Here is a 26498-nt window from a genome sequence, read left to right on the forward strand (position 1 = left end):
ATAGTTTTGTTTTTGTTTTTTTTTTAAGATTTATTTATTTATTCATTGTAAGTGCACTGTAGCTGTCCTCAGACACTCCAGAAGAGGGAGTCAGATCTCGTTACGGATGGTTGTGAGCCACCATGTGGTTGCTGGGATTTGAACTCCTGACCTTCGGAAGAGCAGTCGGGTGCTCTTACCCACTGAGCCATCTCACCAGCCCTTGATGTATAGTTTTAAGTGTATAGTCTGGAACTTACTATGTAAGTCACAGAGATCCATTAGCATCTCCCCACGGGCACTTGGACTAAAGGCATGTGCCACCATGCCCAGTGACTCCTACTCGTTCTGAAATACTGCAATTCAATGTGGCTTTTATAATTTTGCACCGTGCCTGGCATGGTGGTGCATGCCTTTAATCCCAGCACTTGAGAGGCAGAGGCAGGCGAATTTCTGAGTTCGAGGCCAGCCTGGTCTACAGAGAGTTCCAGGACAGCCAGGGCTACACAGAGAAACCCTGTCTCAGAAAAACCAAAACAAATAATTTTGCACCGTTTTTTCAAATGTAGTCCCATATATAATATAATAAATAGATATTTAATTCGCAGAAAAACATGGAACTAAACACTCTGAGAACCCCTTTCAGTTTTGCAGCTGTCCCAGCCAGTTACTAAGCTGCCTTTAGTTTGTCTCAGTGCTGGCCCATTCTTTGATCTTGACTTTGCTGCTTCATATTCCCAGGCAAAGGTGCCAGAAAGTGTTGCTCATCACTGGACTTGGGCTCAAACCTGTTGGGAAAAAAAATGAGGATTGTTACTGTGAAGTGAGCAGTTTATTTCTCCTGATGTTTCTTTGCTTGAAGGGGGTGGCCCTGCCAGGCTTCTGCCCTCCAAAGCTAACCTGTGTCATAGCTAACAAGTTAATGGGGAGTCAAGTTAACATTTTATAAATACCTTGTTTGTCACCTACTCACTTTAGTGTCTAATGATGCCTCTGTATTGGTTATTACTGTCATGGTTGCCGTTGGGGATTTTCAGACCTATTGAATTTGTGAGTTACTGTCCTGTATCTTTCATCTTCCTCCTGGTAATCTATACTGTTCAAGCCTTGGCCTCCTGTTGTGCTCCTTAGTATATAATTTGTTACTATCCTTATTCCAGGGGTGGACTTGTCAGGCTTCAGAAGGTGTGCTGTGCCAATCTGACTGGTTCTTCGATCCCTGGCATGCCTCTACCCTCCTTGCTACTTTGACCACTAATGCTGGAATAGGAGCTTTCTAAAATGTGAAATGAGGACTACTTGTCTCGGTGTCCCTGAAGTCCAAAGTCAGAACACTATGACTCCATAAGCTGTTTTCAGTTGCTCTCATAGCTTATTTAGCACATTTCACATAGGGTAGATGAGCTGATGCCATAGCCCCTGAGCAGACCAAAAGAAATGAGACTCCAGCCATCCTTGGTGGAACCAGAAGGCACAGAGATCGGCAAAGCTCCAATATGATAAATGTCATACTTCTCTCTGATTATTTGAAAGTTGTTTATAAAAAGATTTGTTCTTATGCTTTTTAAAATTATGTATATGTGGCTGGGCTGCCAGCGCTTGAGAAAGCTGGAAGCCTGGGATCTCTTTGAAGTTCAAGTGACAGCAGTTGTGAGCCACCCTGGGAACCAATCTTGGGTCCTCTGAAAGAGCAGTGTTCATTCTTTACCATGGAGGCATCTCTTGAGCCCCTGCAAAAATGATTACTTTTTATTAAAGATGTTTTTAAAAATTCATGTGATTAATTAATTTTAGGTAAATGTTTTTTTAAAAAAAACTTTTTGGAGCTGGTAGCACTGGCCTCCAATCCCAGTACTTGGGAAGCTGAGGCAGGAGGACCATGAGTTCCAAGTCAGCCTGAACTCTTGTTTCAAAACAAGGAAACACGGTGTCTTGACATTTAATGTCGGGTCAGTGGAAAGTGACACAAGCTGAGACCTTGAGGTTTTTGGAAGGGAAAGGAGTGCCTTGGACACATAAATTAATGTTGCCATGGCAGATGGCAGGTTTTCCCTTTCGCACTTAAGTGACTCAGGAAAATGAGATGTTACCTCCTGTCTGCAGAGCCTGCTGGGAGAGCCCCTGAGATGCTCATGGGACTGCAGGAACACCACCACCCCTTTCCCAGGTGGAGGAAACCCCTCAAAACTGCTCCACCAGGCTCCCTGACACAAATTCATTTTCTTTGCTTTTTAAAGAAATGTTGGGGGAGAGGGGCGGCTGGAGAGATGGCTCAGCAGTTAAGAGCACTGGCTGCACTTCCAGAGGTCCTGAGTTCAAATCCCAGCAACCACATGGTGGCTCACAACCCTCTGCAATGAGAGCTGGTGCCCTCTTCTGACCTGTTACCATACATACAGGCAGAACACAGTATACATAATAAATATAACTTACAAAAAAAAGAAAACAACTTAATACCTTATCTTCCTTAGCCAGTCTCTCCTGGTTCCCTTCTGAACATGATATAGAAGCTTGAGCTCCTCCTGCGCTATGCTCCCACCTTGATGGTAATGGTCTGAACCTCTAAACCTGTAAGCCAGCCCCAATTAAATGTTGTCCTTATGTTAGACATTCTTAACTTAATAGTCATATATATATATATACACCACACTAAAGTGTATTTTACTAAGTAAAGGTTAATGTCTTATGATGTGTATGGGATGTTTCTAATTAAATCCGAATAATCAGGAACAATGCAGATACTTGTGGGTTTGTTTGTTTGTTTTTTGCTTGTTTGTTTTGTTTTCTTGTTTGTTTGTTTTGTTTTTCTGTTTGTTTTCTCTGTGTAGTCTTGGCTGTTCTGGAACTCACTTTGTAGACCAGGCTGTTCTCAACTCAGAAATGTGCCTGCCTCTGCCTCCCAAGTGCTGGGATTAAAGGCGTCCGCCACCACCCCGGGCTTGTTTTGTTTTGTTTTTAACCATTATCTGTTCCTGGCTAATGAATACAAATTGAAACAAGTCTTGCTTTTGCTTTGGAGAACACCTTCCAAATGCATATAAATAGCTATGTAACTAAAACCAGTCTTCAGCAGATTTCGAGGCAGCATTCCCCAACTTTTTACAAAGTTGGTCATTTCCTAATTAAGTCCAAACATCTTTAGAAAGGGGGAAATGTTGATAGTATTTGCAGGTCTGTAACATTATATATATATAGTATCACCTTTGATACAAGCTAATTTTATTTAAACCAGAATCAACAAAAATCTTGTTTGCCATTCACAGTCTGAATTCTGGTCCATGAGGTAGATCATGGTTCATTAAAAGGCAGAAGACATTTGTGTTGGGATAGAAACAGCAGTGACTCTCTCGTTAGTGGCCTTTTAAAGGTAAGTCACTAACTCTGCCTCTTCCTACTGGTGGAGCTCTTTTCCAGTCCTGGGTTGCACTGTTGGGTTTTGCAACCCTCCATCAGGGTGTCCTCTTGAAAGCCCCTCCTCAGGCCTCAGGACAATAGCGGACACCCAAGAACTCATGATAGACCGAGCTTGTTGCAAACCACATGAGGCTTTATTCGGGGAAAGCCAGAGCTCTGGGGACGACTCATATCCCACGCAGGGGTAGAGGAGTCGACCTCGAGGGGAAAGAGGTCCCAGTTTTTATAGGCCCTCAGGGGGGTAAAGGAGAAGGGTGAGAGTAGGGGATTTCCAGATCTAAACAATGTCTATTCTCAAGAAATGGGTATGGGAGGGGTACAAGGAAAGAGTCTAATGAAGGTGCAGCAATGGGCACACACCTGGTCAGAACATTGGCAGACACACAGGTTCGAGGAGTGGCCAGAGCATTGTGCACCTCTATTTTTCTAAATCAGTGAAGCTAGTTCTGCTAACACTGACATCTATCTTGCCAATTTCAGGGATTCTGTGACCTTTTACATTCTGTCAGGATCTTTCACTCTCTCCAGATGAGAACTTTGCTCTTGGCATCTATGTTAGAGAATCTGACTTGTTTCCCACCCACACTGACCATCAAGATCTGGTCCTGTCTTTTTTCTTTCTACAGTACAACATTCGGCACACTTCTGAACAGAAATCTCCCCTTTCTCAATGTGGCCCATTTGGTCTGTCCTCAACCCACAACTGTTATGACTCCCAGGTCAGAAGATATCGCTCTCTCTCTCTCCCTCTCCCTCCCTCCCTCCCTCTCTCTCTCTCTCCCTCTCTCTCTCTCTCTCTCTCTCTCTCTCTCTCTCTCTCTCTCTCTCTCTCTCTCACACACACACACACACCTCTTTATCTCTCTAGCTTTCCCTCTACCTCATCTTACCTTCCCTGCAGGGCATCAGGTGCCTGAATCCCAACTGGCCTTAACCTTAAACTCACTGTGTAGCAGCCAATGGTGACCTAGAACTTCAGTTTTCCTGCTCCCACGGCCTAAATGCTTGGATTACAGGCACATACCACCGTACTCAGTTTATGTAGTGCTGGGATTCAAACCTAGGGCTTTTGTGCATGCTAGGCAAACAGTACCGATGGAGCCACGTGCTTGTTCATGGCTTGCCTTAAGCCTCCTCTGTAAACCTTATCCAGTGGACACTTCCACACTGTCTATCCAGGTCTTTGTACACCCTGACATATGTATATACTGACTAGAAATTATCCTGTAGTCCTTTCTCTAATGAACTCCTATGCGCCCTTAAGATCCCACTTGAGCACTGAAGGCTCTGTGGAGGGGTTCGTGTCTAGTGCCAGCAGAGGCTTTGCTTCCTTGCTATACTCTCTGAACAAGCCACAGGAAAACCGCACTTCTGATCATAGTTCTTTGTGTACTTGTTTTTATGTGCAGTGTGTCAAAGTAAAAAACCAAAACTTGCTTTTATAGACAGTGTCTCAAAACAGAAATCAAAACGTCTTCTTTTAGTCATACGGAGGCTGAGGACCCCAAGACCTGTGGATTGAAGTTTTGAGTGCTACTGGGTTGGATTGGTTCACCTGCCACTGAGGAAGGAAACATAAACAACCCAAATAAGTGGTGTTCAGAACAGTCTGAGAAAGGGGAGGGAGAAAAACTACTCATTCTGCCCCGACTCGCCCCCTTGTGGTGAGGGCCAGTTTCGCAGACTCCCGTGAGGTGCACGTGAGGGGGTGGGGGGGGGAGGACTGAACAGGTGAGGAAGAGCTCTGGGGCCTTGGAAAAGTGGGGTCATCTGTCAGGGGAAGGATGCTTGCCTGAAGACCTGGCACACAGCAGGCTCTACTGCGGAAGGGCGGTACCTACAGGGCTGCAAGCTGAAGACAGAGAGAGACACAGACAGAGAGAGACAGAGAGAGTGAGCGAGAGAGCGCTGTGTGTTCCGGCGATCTTAATTAGAATCAGCAGATAGAGGGTGGAAACTCACCCCTGGCTCCTGGCCTCCACTTTATGCCGATCTTTCCAGAGGAGGTGAGGATCAAGGAGCAGTGGAATTTTCTTTTAGTCTTTGAGATGGTCTTAGACCTTTGCCCTAATGCATGCCTGGCGGAAGGAACGCACAGAGGGCTAATGAGATCTGCAATCTAATGGCTGCTCTCTCGCTCTCTCATAGCTCTCTCTTGTTTATATTGCTGTAAATTGCCTGCCAATTTAGAAGAACTAATCTGTTAGTTAAAATACATCCACAGTGACTCAAAGCTCATGCAGTCAGACGCTGGGCTTTGGTGGAGTGGGCATGAGTTCACGACCAGATCCCCCGTCTGGCCCGTGATCCTACCGAAAGTCTGTTATTTCCGTTATCCGTTCCTGGCTCAGCCCAATGCCATCGTCCAGCTGGAGCAATAGCCCTCTTTTGACTATGTGGATTCTTTAGGGAGAGGCGGCTGAGCAAAGTGGACCCAAAGTACTTCCAAGTAGCCACTCTTGTGGCCCGGAAGACGTAAGTAACTCTGTGTATCCATTAGCACCACTGCACTCCTGGCTTGTGGCAAGCCAGGAAATATGCCTTAGGCCTTGTTGGGTGCTCAGAACACTCGTGTACATAGATGCATGCATCCTAAAAGTGCAAATGGCAGTGTGTGTGTGTGTGTGTGTGTGTGTGTGTGTGTGTGTGTGTGTGTGTGTGTGTGTGCGCGCGCGCGCGCATGCTCATGCATGCGCGTTCCAAGGATAAGATAAACAGGACTAGACTTTCAGAACCTTGTTCCTCTGGACATACCTTCCCATCATTCCCCCTTTAAGCCTCAAAGGCTCACCCCACTATCCTTTCCCTCTCCCCAGCTTTAGGGATCTCCGTCAATGCATCAGAGCTTCTCATGGCTAGGGCTCTATGCAACAAGAACCTAACATGACATCCTACAGTGGCCTGGAGTGCTCTACAGCCTTCCGTGCTAGCCTGGTACCCTTACATGGCTCTCCTGTAACATTAGCTCTTGGTGCAAAGCTGCAACCATAACCACCTTTATCTGATCTCTTTCTGCATTAAGGCTTGGAGATCCTCTAGGGCAGATCTTATACCTTTGTGTGTTTGTGTGTGACTGTGTGTGTGTGCACATGTGTTTTCTGTGCACTCCAAGGTGCATTCACATGTGGAGGCCAGAGACCAACATCTGGCATTCTTCTCTCTTAATTTTTTTTTTTTTTTGAGAAAAAGTCTCTCACTGTTTCAGAGAAACTAGCTGGCAAGCAGGCCTCCAGGATCCATGTCACTTTTCATTACACCAGAACCAGGATTAGAGATGAAGGCCAGCGAGTGTAGCTTTTACATGGGGGCTGGGAATATGAACTTGTTTTCCTGGGCTTGCGCAGCAACCTTTACTCATTGAATTATATTCTCGGCCCCCTCTTATGGCTCTAGTGCCTGGATGAATAAATGTAAATTTTTGGAAGCAAAAAAAAAAAAAAAGTCAATGATAAAAGATTTTAAGTGACAGATTAATCACATCCCTCATGGCTTCTATGACCCTCACCTTTCACAGTGAATAAAAGAATAAAATCAGTGACTGCCTTTTCTTTTCAAAGCCCCTGAAATAAAAGGGTGAGTGTTCTGACCAAGCAACTGTTCATTTAGCTCTGACACTGGGGTAAGCTGTTCGTGTCCAGAAGCCTCATGGCTCAGTTTCTTTACTGTTGCTGTGATCAAATACCCAGACAAACACAATTTAAAGGTGAGAGGGTTCTGTTCGTTCTGGCTCACAGTTTAAGGTGCAGTCCATCATTGTGCTGGTTGGTTTTATTGTCAACTTGACATACGCTAGGGACATCTGAGAAGAGGGGACCTGTTGGGGGCTGGGAATAACCTCACAAACCGCTCAAACACAGATCTCAGTCAAATAGGGATGGGTTGTTAGATGCCACACCCACGACTGATCTATCAGGGCCACAGTCCAGACTCAGGAGCTGGCTGTGACATTGAATTAAGATCCTAAAGGGAAGTCTGGGATCTACAAACATCTGTGCTGAGTTATTATACCAGTTAGGTTTTAGGGACAGGGGATTTCCTTAGGAACATATCCTGGTTGTACTTTTATCCTGTTCCCATTGGTTAGGACTTGCCCCATGTGGCAGGGGACTTGCCTTGTCTAACATTCATGTCTTAACATTCATGCCAACCAGAGTGTCAGTTACCATGTACATGCCTCTTTCTGCCAAGTAAGGATGTCAGGTCCCAGGAAGGTCTTGGGAACTTTTACTGGATCACTACTCAAAATGAAATTTCTTACCCTAAATAGGTGCATGTGTGTCTCTCATGTTGGGGTCTATTCCAGGGGAAGCTTATAAAGGCAAATACAATGAAAGCTCACACACAGGTGTAGGAAGTGTTTCTGGGTGGTTGGTTTGGTACCGAGCTTATTGTGGCTAACTATACAAAGTAGTTCTAACTGACTTCTGTTGTGATTGGCTTCCAAGAACACCAAAGCACAGAGCATCCTAGTAACAGCAAATGAGACCATTTCCTTATGACATTAGTAACAGCACAAAATGGTAGGCTAGACAGGTAACAGTTACCTAGACCTTAACTTTTCACCTAGGCCTTAACAGAACCTACACCAAATTAACCTGACAGTAGACAAGTCTCTAAGAGCATTTTCTTGACTAATGATTGAAGTGGGAGGGCCCAGCCTACTCCAAGCGGTGCCACCCTTGGGCAGGTAGTTCTAGGTTGTATAAGAAAGCAGGGTGCGGAAGCCACACAGAGCAAGTGAGTAAGTAGCATTCCTTCATGGACTGTTCTAGTCCCTGCCTCAGGTTCCTGCTTTGAGTTCCTGCCTTGCCTTCCTTTCACGATGGACCACGGTTGGCAAATGTAAGGCAGACAAACCTCTTCTTCTCCCAGCTGCTTTTAGTGGAAGTGTTCTACGACAGCAATAGAAAGCAAATTAATACGATCCTGGTGGGAAAGGGGAAGCGGTGGGGGTGGGGGTGAGGGTGGCTTGAAGCAGTTGATCGCATCATCCCCACAGTCAGGAAGTGATGATGAATTCATTTTACATTATGACATGGTCACGAACCTATGGACAAGTGCAGAAAAGTACGGCTTAAAGATGATGTGTTTGAGCCAAGTTGACAAGGGTGGAATTGTAGTGCCTCACCGGGGTCTGTCATCAAATTGACAGAGTCTAGAACCACATGGGAGATGGACTTCTAAGGGGTTATCTTAATTGCATTAATTAATGGCTGCAATCTAGGACCCTAAGTGTGACCCGTCCAGCAGGTCCAGTTATTCGAGGGTCTCGAGGGGACCTTCTCCTAAGAACCAAATGGGGGGATAGAGAGAGACGAGGACCAAGTGCAAGAAAGACACGGAAACATTCTGAGTGGCATCAAGGTCCCGCTGTATTGAGAAAGGCTCAAGGCTTAAATGCACAAGCAAAAGGGGAAGTACAAGTACTTATCAGCGAAGGGGTGGGGCAGTGGAAATTTTTCTTTTGGCAGTTACACGGGGAAGCAGGAACTTGGTGGTATCAGGGTGTTGTCAGGACATCTGGCGCTGACTTAGGGCTGGAATATTCTGTGGTTGTTCTTGGAACCGTGTGTCCATGGCCCGCTTTTGACCCCCTTTTCTTCTCGGGGTGAGAGGCCCAATTCAGAGATCAGGACAATTGTGTTGTGTTGTGTCTGGCCAGTAGATCACAACCTGGGATCTAGCCTGGAAAGGCATTTTGGAAACCTGGAAGAGAAGAGGGGCTAGGCGGCGAGAGAAAATGATGCAGCTAAGACAGGCATTCTGATCAAAGCTCAATTTTACTGTTCCGCACGCAGTTATGAAGCAGGGGAAGGGGGCCCAATTCCCGCCAATTAGTCTTGGGGTCCAATAGCAGGGTGACCACGTGCACGGCTCTGAACAGCAAAGCAGCACCTTCCAGCAGTGGGCGTGGCAGAACGATTGAGCGGGAAGCTCCACCCCTGAGCAAGCAGGTTTCAGGCTGGGGACAACACTACAGTGTTGTCTTAATGGCTCCCAACATAAGTGGAGAAAGGGAGTTGGGTACTTGGCATGTGCTGGTCGCTGTGGTTGAGGGTGTGTGGCTGGGGCCTTGCTTATGTTCATGACTGGTGCGGGAGCTGAGTGCTTGCATGGGTTCATCACTGTTGTGTGGGGCAGGACATGAATAAACTTACATACATATACATTCATTGCTCTCTGCTTCTTGACCGTGGATGTGATGTGACGAGCTGCTTCAAGTGCCTGCCTCCTTGACCCCTCCTGGCCATGTACCTTGAACTTGAGAGCTTTTCCTTCCTATCAGTTGCTTTCATCAAGGTATTTCTCTACAACATCAGGGGATAGAGAGATGCTTGTGCCCATCCTTCAATAACCCGATGGTCACAGATCATAGCAACTAGCATCTAGCATGCAATGGGTGCTTAATGAAAACTTGTCCAGGAGCAGAGCCTGCCATATGGCCTGTTTATGGTGTCTTCCATCAGAGGGGAGCTCCACCTGGCCACCCTGGAGCTGCTGGAGTATTGTCAACATGTCCCCAGAGGTTCGCTGGGTGTTTCATTCTACCTGACTGAAGAAGCCCCTCATTAGGCAGCTCTATAGGCAGCAGCTAACAGTGAATAACCACTCTTGGGGAAGGGGACTTGGAGTCCTAAGGCACAGTGCTGCCATTAGTATCTTTGGCAATGGCAAGAATCTAAAAGAGATGCTGGAGTTAGGATGTAGGAGAAACTCTTCCCCAGCCTGGGGTGAGCAAGAAGCAGATGGGGCTTTTTTAGGGCCCTGGGTCACAGAGGCAGCAAAGAGGGAGGCATTTGCATTAGAGAAGGAGTCTATGGTCAGGAGAGACCTCCCCCAAAGCTACTCTTGATTGCCTGTTGCTTCAGCAATAGAGGGTAGAATCCTCACTCCTGGCTCTCTCAGACTTTGAGGCAGGTAGTGCTATCGTTGTTCAGTTGATACTTGCTGCCAAGGATCCACCATTGCCACTCCATCGAGGAGGTCTGTCCTGGGCTGACCCCTGCAATGATTGACCTCTACTGGGTAGATCACCATCTCTACAGTCATATGTCCAGGCCAAGCTGTGGGCTCGTTAATTCATGTTTTCGTGTAAAAGGTACTGAGTACAAAGTACCAGGCCTAGTGCTAGAGTGAGTACAGGAACTAAGAGCCCCAAACCTGCCACAAAGAGGATGATAGGCAGTGCTTCCGAGAGTCATCCTAAACACAACAGTAAATGAATCTCAAGCACCAAGATAAGGTCTACACGGGCACTGGCCAAAAATCAAGGAAGGATTCATGGAAGAGGTGATAACGGCCTGGGCCTCAAGGGTCATGTAAGAGTTCACACAGAGGAAATCCCAGCAATTTAAGCCAAAACCAAACAAACAAACAAAACCAGTTTTTGTAGAAAGATACATGAAATCAGCAGACAAACAGAGGACTGGTGTGTACTTGATCTGACTTAGGTCTTTTATAGAATGTGATGTTAGGAAATTGGAGGGGAAGATGGGACAAATTTTTAAGGGCTGTTCTATATTAATCAGTGGGTGGAGTACTGGCCCCATGGCCAGGCCACAAGGCCTCCTTTATTGTTTCTGTGTTTTATCAAGCATCTACTATATTCCAGGCTCAAAGACTAGATAGGACAGGAAAGGACCCAGACCCCCTGTCTCTGAAGCTACGTGCACTCTCACATTTGGGTGCCTATAAATTGGTCAATTGTAGGACACAGATATGTGGGCCGATTTTGTTGGGAAGCAGTGGATGAGCTGGGTTGTAATCCTCCCTGAGAAGATTTGTTTTCTTTTTTTTCTTTTCTTTTCTTTTTTTTTTTTTTTTTTTTTTTTTTTTTTTTTGGTTTTTTGAGACAGGGTTTCTCTGTGTAGCCCTGGCTGTCCTGGAACTCACTTTGTAGACCAGGCTGGCCTCGAACTCAGAAATCTGCCTGCCTCTAAGATTTGTTTTATATTTTCTAAACAAGTAGATGCCCTTTTGCATAAGAGAGATCACCGTTTAGCAACCCAGTCCTTCCCACAGACAAAGCCAGGGACGCAGGGAGTCTCTGAAGCTAGGCTGCATTCTGGGGTCCTGGCCCTGGACTGATTTGTTCCCTTTGCTGGGCGAGCCTAAGGACAGCCAATGGTGTGCCTTCTCAGCCTAGCTCCAAGAGCTAAAATGGAACAGCAGATCCTTGTGGGACAGAACTCAACCTCCGCATCCGGAAGCATTCAGCCAGTACAATCCAGTATTATCTGATTTCTGTTTCTGTTCCAGGAAGGACGGATGAGTCAGGATGGCCCAGGAGAGCAGAAAGAACCCTACCTACAAAGTAACTCAGATCTGAGTTCAAATCCTGCTCTGCCCATATGTTAGCTGTGTGGTCTTAGACAGGCTACAGTTTTCTGACCCTGAATGTCTTCACGTATCGTGATAATTCTCAGTTTTTATTTTTATACTTAGCATATATATATGTACATATATATATGCTTATATATATATATGTATATATATATCAGTTATAAAGACACTGTCACAAAAAATGGGACAAAATGGAAAATCCCTGAAGGCAATTTGGCAGCAGGGCTGTTCAGTGAGATAACAATAGCAGGTTCTACTCTGGGGACCTTCCACCCCCTTCTAACCCCACCCCCACCCCACGCACCACAGGCCTTTGACCAAGATTATAGTAACCAGGCATGAAATCCCTCCCCTGGAGCAGGCTTCAAATCCAATCATAAAGGGTTTTGTTATCCCATAATAATTCTGCTCACTGTTGTACCAGTGGGCACATTTTTGCCTAGCAGGTCAGAATAACAGCATGCAGGGGCCAGTGCTGGGAATGACGACTGATGTCTTTTGTCCCCCAGTAACCCGAATGGCACATTCTGGCTTTGTGAAAGCTAGCCAGCAGAGAGGACATTTTCTGGTTGGTTTGAGGTTGATTCCTTTATGACCTGCAGTCAGTGTGTGCTGAGTTCTTGGTCAGATAAGCTTCTTTTTGCAATAGGCAGCAGTCGGTACAGAGAAGTATAAATGGAAAATTGCTGAGAACAGAGACTGAGTGCTTAGTCTGTGAGCTGGCTAATTTGATGTCAACTTGACACAAACTAGAGTTATTTGGGAGGGAACCTCAATTGAGAAAATACCCCTACCAGATTTGGCCAGTGGGCAAGCTTGTGGGGCGTTTTCTTTATTGATGATTGATGTAGAAGAACCTAGCTCACTTTGGGTAGATCGTTTTGGGCTGTAGAAGAAAGCAGGCTGAGCACAAGCTGTAAGCAGCGTTCCTTTGTGGCCTCTGATGCAGTTCTTGCCTCCAGGTTCCTGTCTTCAGTTCCTATCCTGAGTGATAGTCCCTGGGTTACAAGATCGCAAGTTGCTTTTGGTCATGGTGTAGAAACCAAAACTAAGTCATAAAGGGGACATCTATGTTAACCCCGAAACCATCAATGCTCAGGGAACATCACGGAAGAGGATGCAGAAAGAATGTAAGAGCCAGAGGATGGAGGGACGCTGGGAAATGCTGTCTCCTGGACGTGACATGGTGGCCATTGTACTCAGGAACCCAAGACAGCTGTAGCTACCTGTACAGGATCCAGCCAACCAAAATTCCAGCTTAGGTGGGGGGGGGGTAGAGGGTGTTTCTCCAGACCACACCCCTTACTGAGGAGCGACTGGTAATTGGTAGTTGCTGGGGTGGGCGGGTCTTGTGTTTTGGTGGTCACTGGAAGAATCTCATGCTCCAGTGGATAACAGCACTCCTGTGCACGTGTAGACAGCACTGACTAGACACAGAGGGTTGTTCACAAAAGACAAAGGCAAGAAGCTGGGAGGGAGGCACACTGGTGAAGCTATGAAAAGAGTTGGTGGGGGGGGCATGGAAGTAGAGATGATCATATTTTGTTATATACACACACGCTTGAGAATCTCAAGCATTTGCAGGGGACTGGGTGAACAAATTGTACAGCTCATTGCAGTAAGCTCTCAGGTCCTTCCCTGCTTTACCTTGCTCCACTGTTACAGAGGACACTGTCTTGAAGACTACATTTCCCAGGGTCCATTGCCAGCTAGCCCTGCCCAGGTTTAGCTTCTTCCTCCTCTTCTTTTCATCACCCCTTGTCTTAGTCAGGGTTTCTATTCCTGCACAAATATCATGACCAAGAAGCAAGTTGGGGAGGAAAGGGTTTATTCAGCTTACTCTTCCATACTGCTGTTCATCACTAAAGGAAGTCAGGACTGGAACTCAAGCAGGTCAGAAAGCAGGAGCTGATGCAGAAGCCATGAAGGGATGTTCTTTACTGGCTTGCTTCCCCTGGCTTGCTCAGCCTGCTCTCTTATAGAACCCAAGATTACCAGCCCAGAGATGGTCCCACCCATAAGGTGCCTCTCCCTCTTGATCACTAATTGAGAAAATGCCCCACAGCTGGATCTCATGGAGGCACTTCCCCAACTGAAGCTCCTTTCTCTGTGATAACTCCAGCTGGTGTCAAGTTGACACAAAACCAGTATACCGCTCATCCCCAATATCTGATCTCTCCCTTGGGATCATGTCTCCTCTCTGGCTCTGGTTCCCTGGCCATATCATCCCCCAGTCACTATCCTCCATCACGTTCCCCCATTCTAGTTCCCTGAGTTGTCCATTTCCTTCTTCCCCACTGCTCCTCCTGTATGAGTTGGTTTCTTGAATTTGGACCATATCTTGCCAGTGTGTCCCTAATCTCTATTGGCCTCCAATTTGAATTATTTCTGTTGAATTCATTGCCTGGAGTGGGCTTCCTTGTCTGACTGAGGTCAACATAAGCAGGTGATTTTGGAAAATAAGTGCTTTGAAGGACACCTTTTCATGGAGAAGGACGAGGAAAGGGTTCTCTGAGAAAAGACCTTAGAATCTAGAAGATGAGAGAGAGGCAGCTCTGTAAAGATCCGTGGGAAGTGCCCTGCATGGGAAGAATAGAGGTATCCAGTCAGTGAGGAACTTCCTGCATTCCAGAGGCAGGAAGAAAGGTCTGGATGAGGTGTGTGGAGTTCAGTGATGGAGCACTTGGTCAGTATGCATAAATCATTTATTCTATCCCCACCATCACAAAGACATAAACCAATAAACAAGTAGATAGATAGGCAGACAGACAGACAGACAGACAGAGACAGACATAGATAACTTTTTTACCTATGCAACACCAGAGTTATTTGCTACAATGGGAGGCTCCAACACTTGGGAAAGCTGAAGGGTTTACATACTGCCAAGCAAGAATGGCAGAAGCAGAGGAAGAGATGGTGGCTGTTAATGGGGGTCAGGAGGCAAGTTGGGGTTCAGGTAGAGCAGGGACAGTCAGGATCCCTCAAAAAGTGCCCTTGGGCCCTGAAGAAAGAGTACAGATGCAGTGAGTGTGCCCGAGTTGAGGCCAAGATTGCAGAGGGGCAGAGGTGGGCCTGTGGGGGCCTGGGGAGAAGACAAACAAATCTGGAGGGAAGGTGTGAGTCAGAGAAAGAAACAAGCTGGGAGAGGCAGGCAGAGAGGCTGCCTCTGTGAGCAAGTGACTCTAGCTGTAGGCATTTACATTTCCCAAGTGCAACACCCACCTTCCCGCTCACCAGCTCACTGTCTCCTGCTGTTGATGGTGCAGCAAGACTCAGCTGGCTGCTAATGTCTATGTGTGTATGCCTACTGAGGTCCCCTTGTAGCAAATTCCTACTTTTACCAAGGCAGTGTCTATGTAGAGGGCAGTCTTTTTTTTTTTTTTCCCCAGAAAATTTTAACAGGTTTATTTATAATTGTTATAAAGTTGAACTGTTGAAATGTGTTCACTGAAACATTTTTGCTTGCATCAATGCTTTACATCTTGCATTTCTATTAAAAATTCACACACAGCCGGGCGTGGTGGCGCATGCCTTTAATCCCAGCACTTGGGAGGCACAGGCAGGCGGATTTCTGAGTTCGAGGCCAGCCTGTGCCTCCCAAAGTGAGTTTCAGGTCGGCCAAGGCTACACAGAGAAACCCTGTCTCGAAAAACAAACCAAACAAACAAATTCACACACAAATGAACGTGGAGAAACTGCCAATTCCTGATTCTGTCCCCTATGTTTCCACTTGCAATCATGTGCTTAGGTACCTTTGACCCCATGAAAAAATATCTAACATTCAGAACTACTGATTACAGGAAAAAGAGGAAAAACATTTTTTTTTTTGAGAATGGAATGTTTCCCCTCATAGTGGACTCTTAACTACATTTTCCGCGTATGCGGCGTGCTAGCTGGATATCTTTTGGCATAATTGTTATACGTTTGGCATGGATAGCACACAGATTGGTATCGTCAATACCAGATAGGCCTCACTTGCAGATGTTTTGAAGTCCTGAACAATTTCTCGCACCAGACGCTGAAAGGGGAGCTTGCGGATCAGAAGTTCAGTGGACTTCTGATAGCGTCTGATTTCAGGGAGTGCCATAGTACCAGGCCTGTAACGATGAGGTTTCTTTACCCCTCCAGTAGAGGGCGCACTTGCGAGCGGCTTTTGTAGCCAGTTGTTTCCTGGGTGCTTTACCACCACCGGGGTGGATTTGCGGGCAATCTGCTTTGTAGGAGCCGTGGTATGGATAGACACCTCCTTCCACCCCCCACCCCCCTCACCCCCCCACCCCCCGCGCAAGAGGCAGCGCGAACACAATTGAAAGATAGCTGACACCAAGGCTTTCCCCTATACACACTGAGGGCAGTCTTAATTAATAATCAATCATGAGACAAGCTGGCCTCTGAAATCAAAGGATGGTGGCCCTCTCAGGTTTAAACTTGTCCTGTGTGTTCCAAGACTTATGTGTACTTCCTAGGTGTCTTATGCAAAAGGCACTTTATTATCTTACAGTCCTGTAATCAAGAAATCTGTAATCCAGGTATGGATAGAGTTGCTTTCTTCTATAGGCTGTGAGGGAGACTCTTCCAGGCCTTTGTACCACCTCTCAGGTTTTGCTGACAATCCTTGGCTTTAGAAGCATCATTCTGAACTGTGCCTGTGTGTTAAGATCTGAATTTCCCAATTTAGAAATGCACAGTCATGCTGAGTCAGGACGCTCTACTGATAGTTTTGTTTCTTAAATGGGATCTCTTTATGTAGTGCAGACTAGCTGTACTGGCTGGTTTTGTGTGTCAAATTGACACAAGCTGGAGTTATCACAGAGAAAGGAGCCTCCCTTGAGGAAATGCCTCCATGAGATCTAACTGTAAGGCATTTTCTCAATTAGTGATCAAGGGAGGGAGGGCCCATTGTGGGTGGTGCCATCCCTGGGCTAGGTTCTATAAGAAAGCAAGCTGAGCAAGCCAGGGGAAGCAAGCCAGTAAGGAACATCCCTTCATGATCTCTGCATCAGCTCCTATCTCCAAGTTTCTACCTGTGTGAGTTCCTGTCCTGACTTCCTTTGGTGATGAACAGCAGTATGGAAGTGTAAGCTGAATAAACCCTTTCCTCCCCAACTTGCTTCTGGTCATGGTGTTATGTGCAGGAATTGAACCCCTGACTGAGACACTAGCCTTGCTCTCTCCCTCTTCCTGCTTCAGCCCTCCACGAACTGGAATCATCAGCAAAAGGAGACTGTGTGCAGAGCCCAGGGTATGTGTGCATCTTCTCGCCTGGCCTGAGACTGTGTCTTCCTAATCTTCAAAGACCCTCTTGTCAAGTCGGTTGACTTTGAAAGTACCAGCTATGGAGCCACCACCACAATCAAAGTGAGAGCACGAAGTATGATGATAACTCTGGGGAGTAGAAGGGACAAGGACCTGGGACCTGTGCTCACATGAAATCTATGGGCCACAGGCTTTTCTCATTCTCTATCTTCTCAGGAAGAATTCCATTCCTCTTCAGGTCTCCTACAGCAATCTGCTCCAGTTAAAATACTCCATCCAGCATAGAAGCTTGATGAGACTCAGGAAGTCCCTGAAACTGATCAGATGTACTATTTGTTGGCATTTCGTCTAGGCTCCACCCCACAGTTGCTTGGCAACAGTCAAGTGTGCCTAACTCAGTATAAAAGGGGCTGTTTGCCCCCTCCTCACTCTCTTGCCCCTTTGCTCCTGCTCCCTCTCTCTCCCCATTCCCTCCCCCATCTCCATGTACTCATGGCTGGCTTCTACTCCCTTCTCCCTCTCCTTTCCCCTCCCCTTCTCCCTCCCCACACCCCTCTACCTTTCTCTTGACTCCCCTCTCCATGCCCTGAATAAACTCTATCTATACTATACCACTGCCTGGCTGGTACCTCAGGGTGGAAGGGAACGCCTTGGCATGGATCCACAGAGGCATCCCCTTTCCCCACACCATACTATGCCTGCACCAAACATATTCCTTCCTTCCCTATCTTTTTATAAAACACAACGTTGGTGCTGTGGATACTTCACCAAACATCCCTAATTTCTCTACCTTTTTTATGAAACACAACACTACTCCCCACCCACCCTCACCCCAATTTTCTAAAAACAGCAAGGGCTGCTGAGGAGATGAGACAAGTGTATGAACGAAAGGCTGGAATCCAGCTATTGCTCAGGCCACAATACCCTGCAGCAGCCTTTCTCCTTTCACAGATGGGGACACAGCCTACAGGGACAGGACTGTTGAGTCCCAAGCTGGTAGACTTCCTGCAGCTAGGATCTCTCACAGTGGGGCCTGGGGGTTAAGGGATGGGAGGTGGGGGAGTTCCCATCAGAGGGGTGTTGGTGGCCACACATCCTTCTCCCCACCCTCTTCTCTACCTCCTTCCTGAGAATCAAAGAGCCTTGCTGCAGGCTTGGTGAAACCTCCGCCATCTTATGGAGGGTACAAGAAGGAACTTCTACTTTTGACACTTTTGGGTCTTCATGTCCTCCCTCCATGACCCCACCATACTGTTTGTCTCTGGTGCTGGGGTCTGAGAGTTCCCCCACAAGTTCCCGTCTGTCTGTCTGTCTGCCTGTCCGTCCGTCCGTCCGTCCGTCCGTGGTGTTAAACAAATCTGGCTGCCAATCTGTCTCAGTGTCTGAGACCTTACAGCCAGGCTGCCTGCAAGAGGTCTAGACTCACCAGGCTGCCCAGATGAGATATTTTCTTAACTACTGAGTTACCTGAAAGGGACATAGTGACATTAGCTCTGAGTTTTAAGCTTTCATGAGCTGTCATCCATGCTGGCGTCGCTTTCTGTGATGTAGCTGACTTTTGAATCACTGGTTCCCCAAGTTGGACTTCAGCACTCTCTTTACTTTGATCTGTTGTTGGTTCCCTATCCAGAGTAAGAAGGCGTCTGCTTATATCTCCCAAGAAATAGTGTTCTGTAAAACCAGGTTATGTCTCAGGAAGGTCTCCATTTAGGCATCTCCCTTTCCCCTCCAAGTCTAGATATTTTATTTTTTGAGACAGAGTCTTGTGTAACCAAAGCTGACTTCAACTATGTACGTAGGTGAAAATGTCTTTAAATTCCTGATCCTCCTGTCTCCACCTCTCAAGAGCTGGGATTCCAGGTGTGCTCCACCAGAACTGGCTTCTCTTCTTAGTCTAGATCCTAGATTAAACAACTCTTAACCCAGAGTGCCACCCCTACCCATTCCCCAGAAGAGCTTGTTTGGGCCCCATAGTGGTTCCTTTATCCTCTGCCTGAGGGCAGGAGGCAGGCCATTGGCTGCACAAGGTTGGAACACAGAACTTTTAGGGATAAGATGTCTTTAGATATCATCCATCCTAACCTCTCCTCTCAGAGATGGGAGAATTGAGGTCCCAATAGGAAATTGAAGGGTCCAACACGGTGGAGTGTGCCTGCAACCCCAGTACTTACGATGTTGAGGCAGGAGGATCGGAAGGTCAAGGGTAGCCTTGATGTTATAGCAAGTTTAATGTCAACCTGGGCTACAAGAAACCTTGTCTCAAAATTATAATGTGAAATGAGGATGGATCTTTCTCCTTTGGGGCAACTAGCATTGAGAAAAATTTAACATCTTTACTATGAGAGCCTTGGGTTGAAATAAATGCATAAGGGGAACTCTGGTACTTTCCGTGGGTGACTAGAAACTAACTGAATGGGAATGTACCCCATGGAAAATAAACTCAGGGCTCAGTGTACTCCTCCAATGAATCCTTGGTCAGATTGTTATCACGAATAGAGTGGGCTCTCCATAAATGCGTTGAATGACTACACTGGCCCTTTCTCTTCGTTTTTTCTAACAAAGTCAGCAGGATGGGCTGGTCACATGTCCCAAAGTAGAGCCTAAAGGTAGGAAGAGAGTGTGGTAAATGTCATGCTGGCTGCAGAGATGGGAGGCCCACTCAATCCTGCATGGGGTTTGTAGTGAATGGGGCTAATAGGGAGACCTGAGGACCAACAGATGCGGCACAATGGCTACATAGCTGCTTTTCCCTCTTTTTGGTCCCACTGGCTTGTCTAGACTTCTCTCTGAAGCTGGGTCCTAGTTCCTGGTAACTGCCAGCCTCCATGGTCCTATAGGTAAAGGTATTATTCTTCAACAGATGGCAAGAACAGGCTGTCATTGGTTTGGGAAATAGTCATAGTTACCGAGGTCCTGGGGGCACTAAGGGACAAACTTCTTCGTGTGATCAAGGAGGAGGATGTGTCTTAAGTGTAATTGAATCCCAGTGTGATAATAATTGCCAGTCACTACCTTCTATTCACCATACACCACATGATGTCCGACAGCCTAGTTAGATTAACTAACTAGACTAGACAGCTCTTTAAGACATTCACTTACTCCTGGGATGGTTAACTCTATGTCAGTTTGCCAGGCCACAGTGCACAGATATTCGGTTATGCATTATTGTGAATGTTTCTGTGAAAATGTTTTATGGATGAAATTCATCTTAAAAGGTAGGTTGGTTGCTTCTCTTCTCCCTCCCCTCTGAGTTCACAGCAAGGCAGAAGCTAGCCATCTGCAAACCCAGAAGGGAGCAATCAGCAGGAACCCAGTGAGTTGGTACCTTGATCGTGGACTTCTAACCTATAGATCTATGAGAAATACTCATCTGGGGTTTAAATATTCCAGCCTATAGCATTTTGCTAGGACATCCTGAGCTGACAAAATGATTATTGGCTACTCTCTGAGGCTGCTGGCTTTGCATACTGATACACAGGTCAAGGCTTGGACCTCAGAAGCCATCACCACATATTGGTTGAACAAATAAGTAACAGCATGAGAAGAATATTATTTTCTGAGACAAAGACCTGGCCAGACTGCTGATCTTCGATGGTTACAAGTTCCTGGATGCAGCAGGTGGTAACAGTGGCTCGGAGGAGGTAGGAGTGGAGGCTCAGAGGATGTTCTGGGACTTGGGCCTGACCCAGTTGTCTGGCGACACCTTGATGCCTCTGCTGGAGGAAGGCTTCTGAACAGAACATGTCTCTTTGCCGCCATCGGTATTCACAGCACTCTCAGCAAAGGCCCTGGGAATCTTAGAAGGGTGTCACCTGTTAGCAGAGCATAAGTGTGTACGTGTGTGTGTGTGTGTGTGTGTGTATGTGTGTATGTGTGTGTGTGTTGGGGGTGGTGGTGATATGTGGTGGGTGCTATGTAGTGACTGATAAAATCCTTGAGTGGACAGAAGTGGCAGTAGCTCTGAGTTGTCTTGTGGCCAGCAGCTGTTGCCAGGAGAGCAGGTGAGAAGGTAGAAATTGCCCATTGGTTGGATTTATGCATTGCAATAGTCTTAGGTCCCTGAGGAGGCTTCCAGTCATTGGAAGGAAGAGTTGGACTGTGGGGTAGGGGTGCAGTAAAAGGAATTCATTCAGAATTGGGAGCTTCCCTGATGATCTAAAGTCCGGGGTAGAAAGTAGAACATGGCCCATGTCCATTGTGGGCTGTGGGGAGGGGAAGGATCTGGAATCCATAAGGTCTCCCAGAACTACAGCACCCCAGAAACTGGCTCTATTTAAGAGCTACAAGAAGTTGCTTAAGGCCACCTACTCAGGTGTAGGTGTCAATTTATAGGTATCAATACAAAATGAAGCACAAGCTTCTTAGTTCAAAACTATGACAAATTTCAATATATTAGAACATTGAAATTAAGTGTAAATGTCCCCGTCACAGCAACAAGAGGAACAAATTGACTATTTGAAGATGATCAAGGTGGAACTCTCAGAGGGACAGAGCAAACACTTCATAGTCACAGAGATCTGGGTTTGGGTATCATGTCTAACACACCCACACTGTTTCTCTATGCCCCTTTTCTTATGTATTGTTAAGACAAAATATCCATCCACCCATCCATCCATCTATCCATCCATCCATCCGTCCATCCAGTCAACCATTTTCAAGAACCTCCTGTAGTCTAGGCTGTCAGTGAATTGACTATAAACCCAACAATGACTTTTTATTTCTGGCCCTCCCATCGCTACATCCTGAGTTCAGATGCTGGGTCACTATGCATGGTTTGCGTGGTACCAGCTGGAGAGCAAATCCAGGGTTTTGTGCATGCTGGGTAAACACTCTACTGACCAAACTACCTCCCCAGTCTAAGGTCTCACTTTGTAGCTCAGACTGTTTTGGAACTTACTGTGTAGCCCAGGATAGCCTTGCACAATCGTCCCACCACAGTGTCCTAAGCTGGGATCACAGGCAAGCACCACCTTGCCTAGCCTTTTCCTCCCCAGAGTAACATAGACATGACAAGCCTCTGCAAGGGGTACTTCATCCTCTCCGTTTCATCCCAAATCACTTTCCAATTTATATTTTGGGTCCACGTCTGCCTATGGAAGGACACATGACCATTGTCTAAACCAAACCACTGTGTCCAGGTTGTCATAACCATGTAACTCCAACCTGCCCCATCCAGTGACTCTCAAGACTAGCAGAAGCCTCACACTTCCCAACCACTTAACCTGTGGATGTGGATGGAGCCTGGGAAACAGCAGCCAGGAGACTGCCCACACGTATCTTGTGCTCAGATGAAGTCCAAAGCTAGCTGGAGCACATATGATGCCTAATGATGTCATTTCCATCCTGAAACAGTGCTTGATGCTAAGCTAATGCCCTTCATGGGCTTTTCCTGGCTGACAAAGTCTCGTTTTTTTTCATTAAAAAAAAAAAAAAAAAGCTCCTAACTGATCTGCTTCCTCCTGGGGCTGCTTTGAAGATTTCCACTTAGAGTCTCAGTCTCAGTCAGCTATTATGACATTAATGTAATGAGGGAGAACTAAGCCATTACCACTGCAGTTGCCACTGCGGTTGTTGGCTGTGACTGGCACCGCCTGGCTTGCAGTTGTAGCTCTAGTTGACTTCCAGCTGCAGAGATCTGGGCTAGACCCAGGTGGAGCTCTCCCCAGGGCTGCCTTTGTTTGGAAGCTGTGTCTCAGTGTGAGCCTCTTGTGGTTTCCCTGCATGCTCATCATGCTGAAATTGCAGCCTTCCCAGCTGTTGGCAATGGAGACATCCCAGAAAATGAGGCTGGCTCCGTAAATATTGAACCAAATTATGCAAATGAGTTCAACAACAACTCAGCTGCAGAAAGAGAGTCTGATGGATGGGGCCTGGCCTGGTCTGTAAGACATTCCTTCCCCTTTCTTCTTGTCAATGCTGTTAGTCAAAGACTAACACTTGGGTCCCACTAAAGAGGTGGGCATGTGCTGGGGGGGAACCTTGCTTGATCTAAGTCCCATGAAGAAGGAGAGCTGGAGTTACTTTGGGAGGAGGAGAAGGAGGAAGAAGAGGAGGAGGAGGAAAAGGAGGAAGAGGAGAAAGGCAGTGGTACTCAGTTCTTTCTTTCCTTCCCTCTTCAAAGACACTGACTTGATAACTGAACCTTTAAAGCCAAAATCTGGCAAGGTGATTTCTTACCCATTAAGGATCAGGTGGAACCCTATAGGGATGATGGGACAATGGCCATATCCCCCCTTGGAAGATAACATTTTCATGGATTCCACTGCAGAGAAACCTGGATTTGGGAGATGGGGGTCTGGCACAGGGTGGGCAACTTCAAACTGAAGGACCTTTGTGCAAGTGGAAGGCATGGGTGAGATGAGTTGGAAGTCTCTGGCAATCCAGTGGGCACTTTCAGAAAGGTCCTTGTGCACAAAGGCATTTGCTTAAGGACAGGCAGTTTGTAAGTAGAGCCATGAGCTTACATGAAATAAAGTCAATGGCTGGTGCATCTATTGGCTTTTGGGTCACTGACCACAATTCCCAACAGAAAAAGATCAAGGGAGGAAAGTTTCATATTGATGCTAATCTACATGTTAGGCCATCACAATGGGGAAAGCAGAATATAGGGGTGAGTGTTCCCATTACTGTAAAAAAATTTTTTTCTTTTTTCTTTTTTCTTTTTTTCTTTTTTCTTTTTCTTTTTTTCCAACTGTAGAGGAATTTTAATCCAACAACATGGCTGCTCTGGCAAGGGTTCACATTCAAAGATTGTGGAGAGCTTTTTGGGTGCTGCTTGGCAGGAGTCTGACATTGGCCAAGGACAAGGAAATGGGCTTCAGGCAGGAATGTGACATTGGCCATGACAGGGACATAAGCTCAGGCAGGAATCTGGCATTAGAGCCTGATAAGGAAGTAAGTTTCGGCAAGAATCTAACTTTAGGTTATAATAGGGAAGTAGGTAAGTTGGGAATTTTAATCTCAGGATGCAGTAAAAGAAGTAGGCTTCAGGCAAGATTTTGGGCTTGGACAAGGAGGTGAGCTCAAGTATTTTGATCATTATGACAAGCCCTTTTAAACAACTGTCATGGGAGTAATCATAGGACTTTGCTTACTGCCTTGTTCCTTATTGTACTGCTTGCCCTTAATACTTGCATGTAATTAAAATGGTATAAAAAGCAGATTGGGAAAATTAAATTTGCCTTTAGTCTCAGAATTGACTAGGGTCATGCTACAATGTTGTCTCACTGTGTTTTTCCTTTTTTTTTTTGTTTTTTGTTTTTTGTTTTTTGTTTTTTGAGACAGGGTTTCTCTGTGTAGCTCTGGCTGTCCTGGAACTCACTTTGTAGACCAGGCTGGCCTCGAACTCAGAAATCTGCCTGCCTCTGCCTCCCAAGTGCTGGGATTAAAGGCTGTGTTTTTTCTTTTTAATCCTCACTCCTGCACTGGAGAGCCCCTTGACTGACTGAGCGGGCTTGGTCAAAAGATACAATCCTGCTGGAATGCAGATATGCCACATGTCTTTAATCCCTCTGGCTGGAATACAGACACACTCTTAGTGCACACCTTTCATCCCTAACAATGAAGGTAAGGTTAGTTTGTAGAAGGAAGCAGCCATGTTTGAAAGTGACATCTAATTGAGGGGCAGACACAGTGGCAAATCAGAGAAAGATTTGACAGAATCAGTCAGAAATAAGATACACCCAACTCACACAAGAACAGCACAGCAAAGAGGCTACTTAAGAGAAAGAAGTGTGTGTACTGCATGCGCAGGCACACACACACACACACACACACACACACACAGAGTGCAGTTTGCGAGTTCTGTTCAGTTTGTGCAAGTTTGTGCTGTGCAAGTCAGCAGAGGCAATTGAAGCCAGAGAATAAGGTGAAGAATAAAAATTTTTACTGAACTCTTCTTCACCCCAAAACTCCTCACCCTACATTTTTGAGATAAAGGCCTCCTAGAACAACCTCAAAATGAACCGGGTACATTGCCAAATGATAGGACATGACTCCTTAGTTATGTAGGTTCCTTGATAGGACATGACTCCTTAGTTACGTAGATTCCTTGATAGGACATGACTCCTTAGTTACGTAGAATCCTTTGGCAGAACCCCTTGTCCCTTGGCAGAACTCCCTAGTGATGTAAACTTGTACTTTCCTTGCCCAGTTCTCCCCCCTTTGAGTTTTACTATATAAGCCTGTGAAAAATTTTGGCTGGTCGTCGAGACTCCTCTACCCTGTGCAAAGGTGTATGAGTTTCGACCCCAGAGCTCTGTGTGCTTTCATGTTGCTGCTTTATTTCGACCCCAGAGCTCTGGTCTGTGTGCTTTCATGTTGCTACTTTATTAAATCTTACCTTCTACATTTTATGTATGGTCTCAGTGTCTTCTTGGGTACGCGGCTGTCCCGGGACTTAAGTGTCTGAGAGAGGGTCTCCCCTCGGGGGTCTTTCATTTGGTGCGTTGGCCGGGAATTCGAGAATCTTTCATTTGGTGCATTGGCCGGGAAACAGCGCGACCACCCAGAGGTCCTAGACCCACTTAGAGGTAAGATTCTTTGTTCTGTTTTGGTCTGATGTCTGTGTTCTGATGTCTGTGTTCTGTTTCTAAGTCTGGTGCGATCGCAGTTTCAGTTTTGCGGACGCTCAGTGAGACCGCACTCCGAGAGGGAGCGTGGGGTGGATAAGGATAGACGTGTCCAGGTGTCCACCGTCCGTTCACCCTGGGAGACGTCCCAGGAGGAACAGGGGAGGATCAGGGACGCCTGGTGGACCCCTTTGAAGGCCAAGAGACCATTTGGTGTTGCGAGATCGTGGGTTCGAGTCCCACCTCGTGCCCAGTTGCGAGATCGTGGGTTCGAGTCCCACCTCGTGTTTTGTTGCGAGATCGTGGGTTCGAGTCCCACCTCGCGTTTGTTGCGAGACCGTGGGTTCGAGTCCCACCTCGCGTCTGGTCACGGGATCGTGGGTTCGAGTCCCACCTCGTGCAGAGGGTCTCAATCGGCCGGCCTTAGAGAGGCCATCTGATTCTTCTGGTTTCTTTTTGTCTTAGTCTCGTGTCTGCTCTTGTTGTGACTACTGTTTTTCTAGAAATGGGACAATCTGTGTCCACTCCCCTTTCTCTGACTCTGGAGCATTGGAAGGAGGTGCGGGTCAGAGCCCACAACCAGTCGGTGGAGGTCAGAAAGGGTCCGTGGCAGACCTTTTGCGCCTCCGAGTGGCCAACGTTTAGAGTGGGCTGGCCACCTGAGGGTGCTTTTGACTTGTCACTAATCACCGCAGTCAGGCGAATTGTTTTTCAGGAGGAAGGGAGTCGATGTGAAATCCGACCCCGTCAGGCTTCTTTTTCTCTGTTGCTATCTTGTTTTTGTTTGTCGTTTTTGTCATGAGACACAGACACTGTACGTCGGAGATAAAGTGGGATCCCTCCCTGTCTGTATGTCTGTGTGTCTGTGTGTCTTGTTCACTTGTGTGTCCTCCATTGGACCACCTTCTGATTCTGTTTTGTTTTTGGTTTGTCTGG

General features: G+C 46.6%; 2 long non-coding RNA genes across 2 annotated transcripts; both read right to left on the reverse strand.

The window, feature by feature from the left end:
• Positions 1 to 453: 453 nt before the first annotated feature.
• On the reverse strand, positions 454 to 6038 carry Gm34290. The gene is made up of 3 exons (XR_390582.4): positions 5707 to 6038; positions 5356 to 5471; positions 454 to 767 (listed from the first exon to the last, which is right to left on the reverse strand). It is a non-coding gene; the product is annotated as a predicted gene, 34290 (long non-coding RNA).
• Positions 6039 to 17095: 11057 nt separating this feature from the next.
• Positions 17096 to 25495, reverse strand: Gm12505 (predicted gene 12505). The gene is made up of 4 exons (NR_040674.1): positions 25334 to 25495; positions 20562 to 20788; positions 18460 to 18614; positions 17096 to 17308 (listed from the first exon to the last, which is right to left on the reverse strand). It is a non-coding gene; the product is annotated as a predicted gene 12505 (long non-coding RNA).
• Positions 25496 to 26498: the final 1003 nt, after the last annotated feature.

Source organism: Mus musculus, chromosome 4, assembly GCF_000001635.26.
Source record: "Mus musculus strain C57BL/6J chromosome 4, GRCm38.p6 C57BL/6J".
Taxonomy (NCBI): Eukaryota; Metazoa; Chordata; class Mammalia; order Rodentia; family Muridae; genus Mus; species Mus musculus.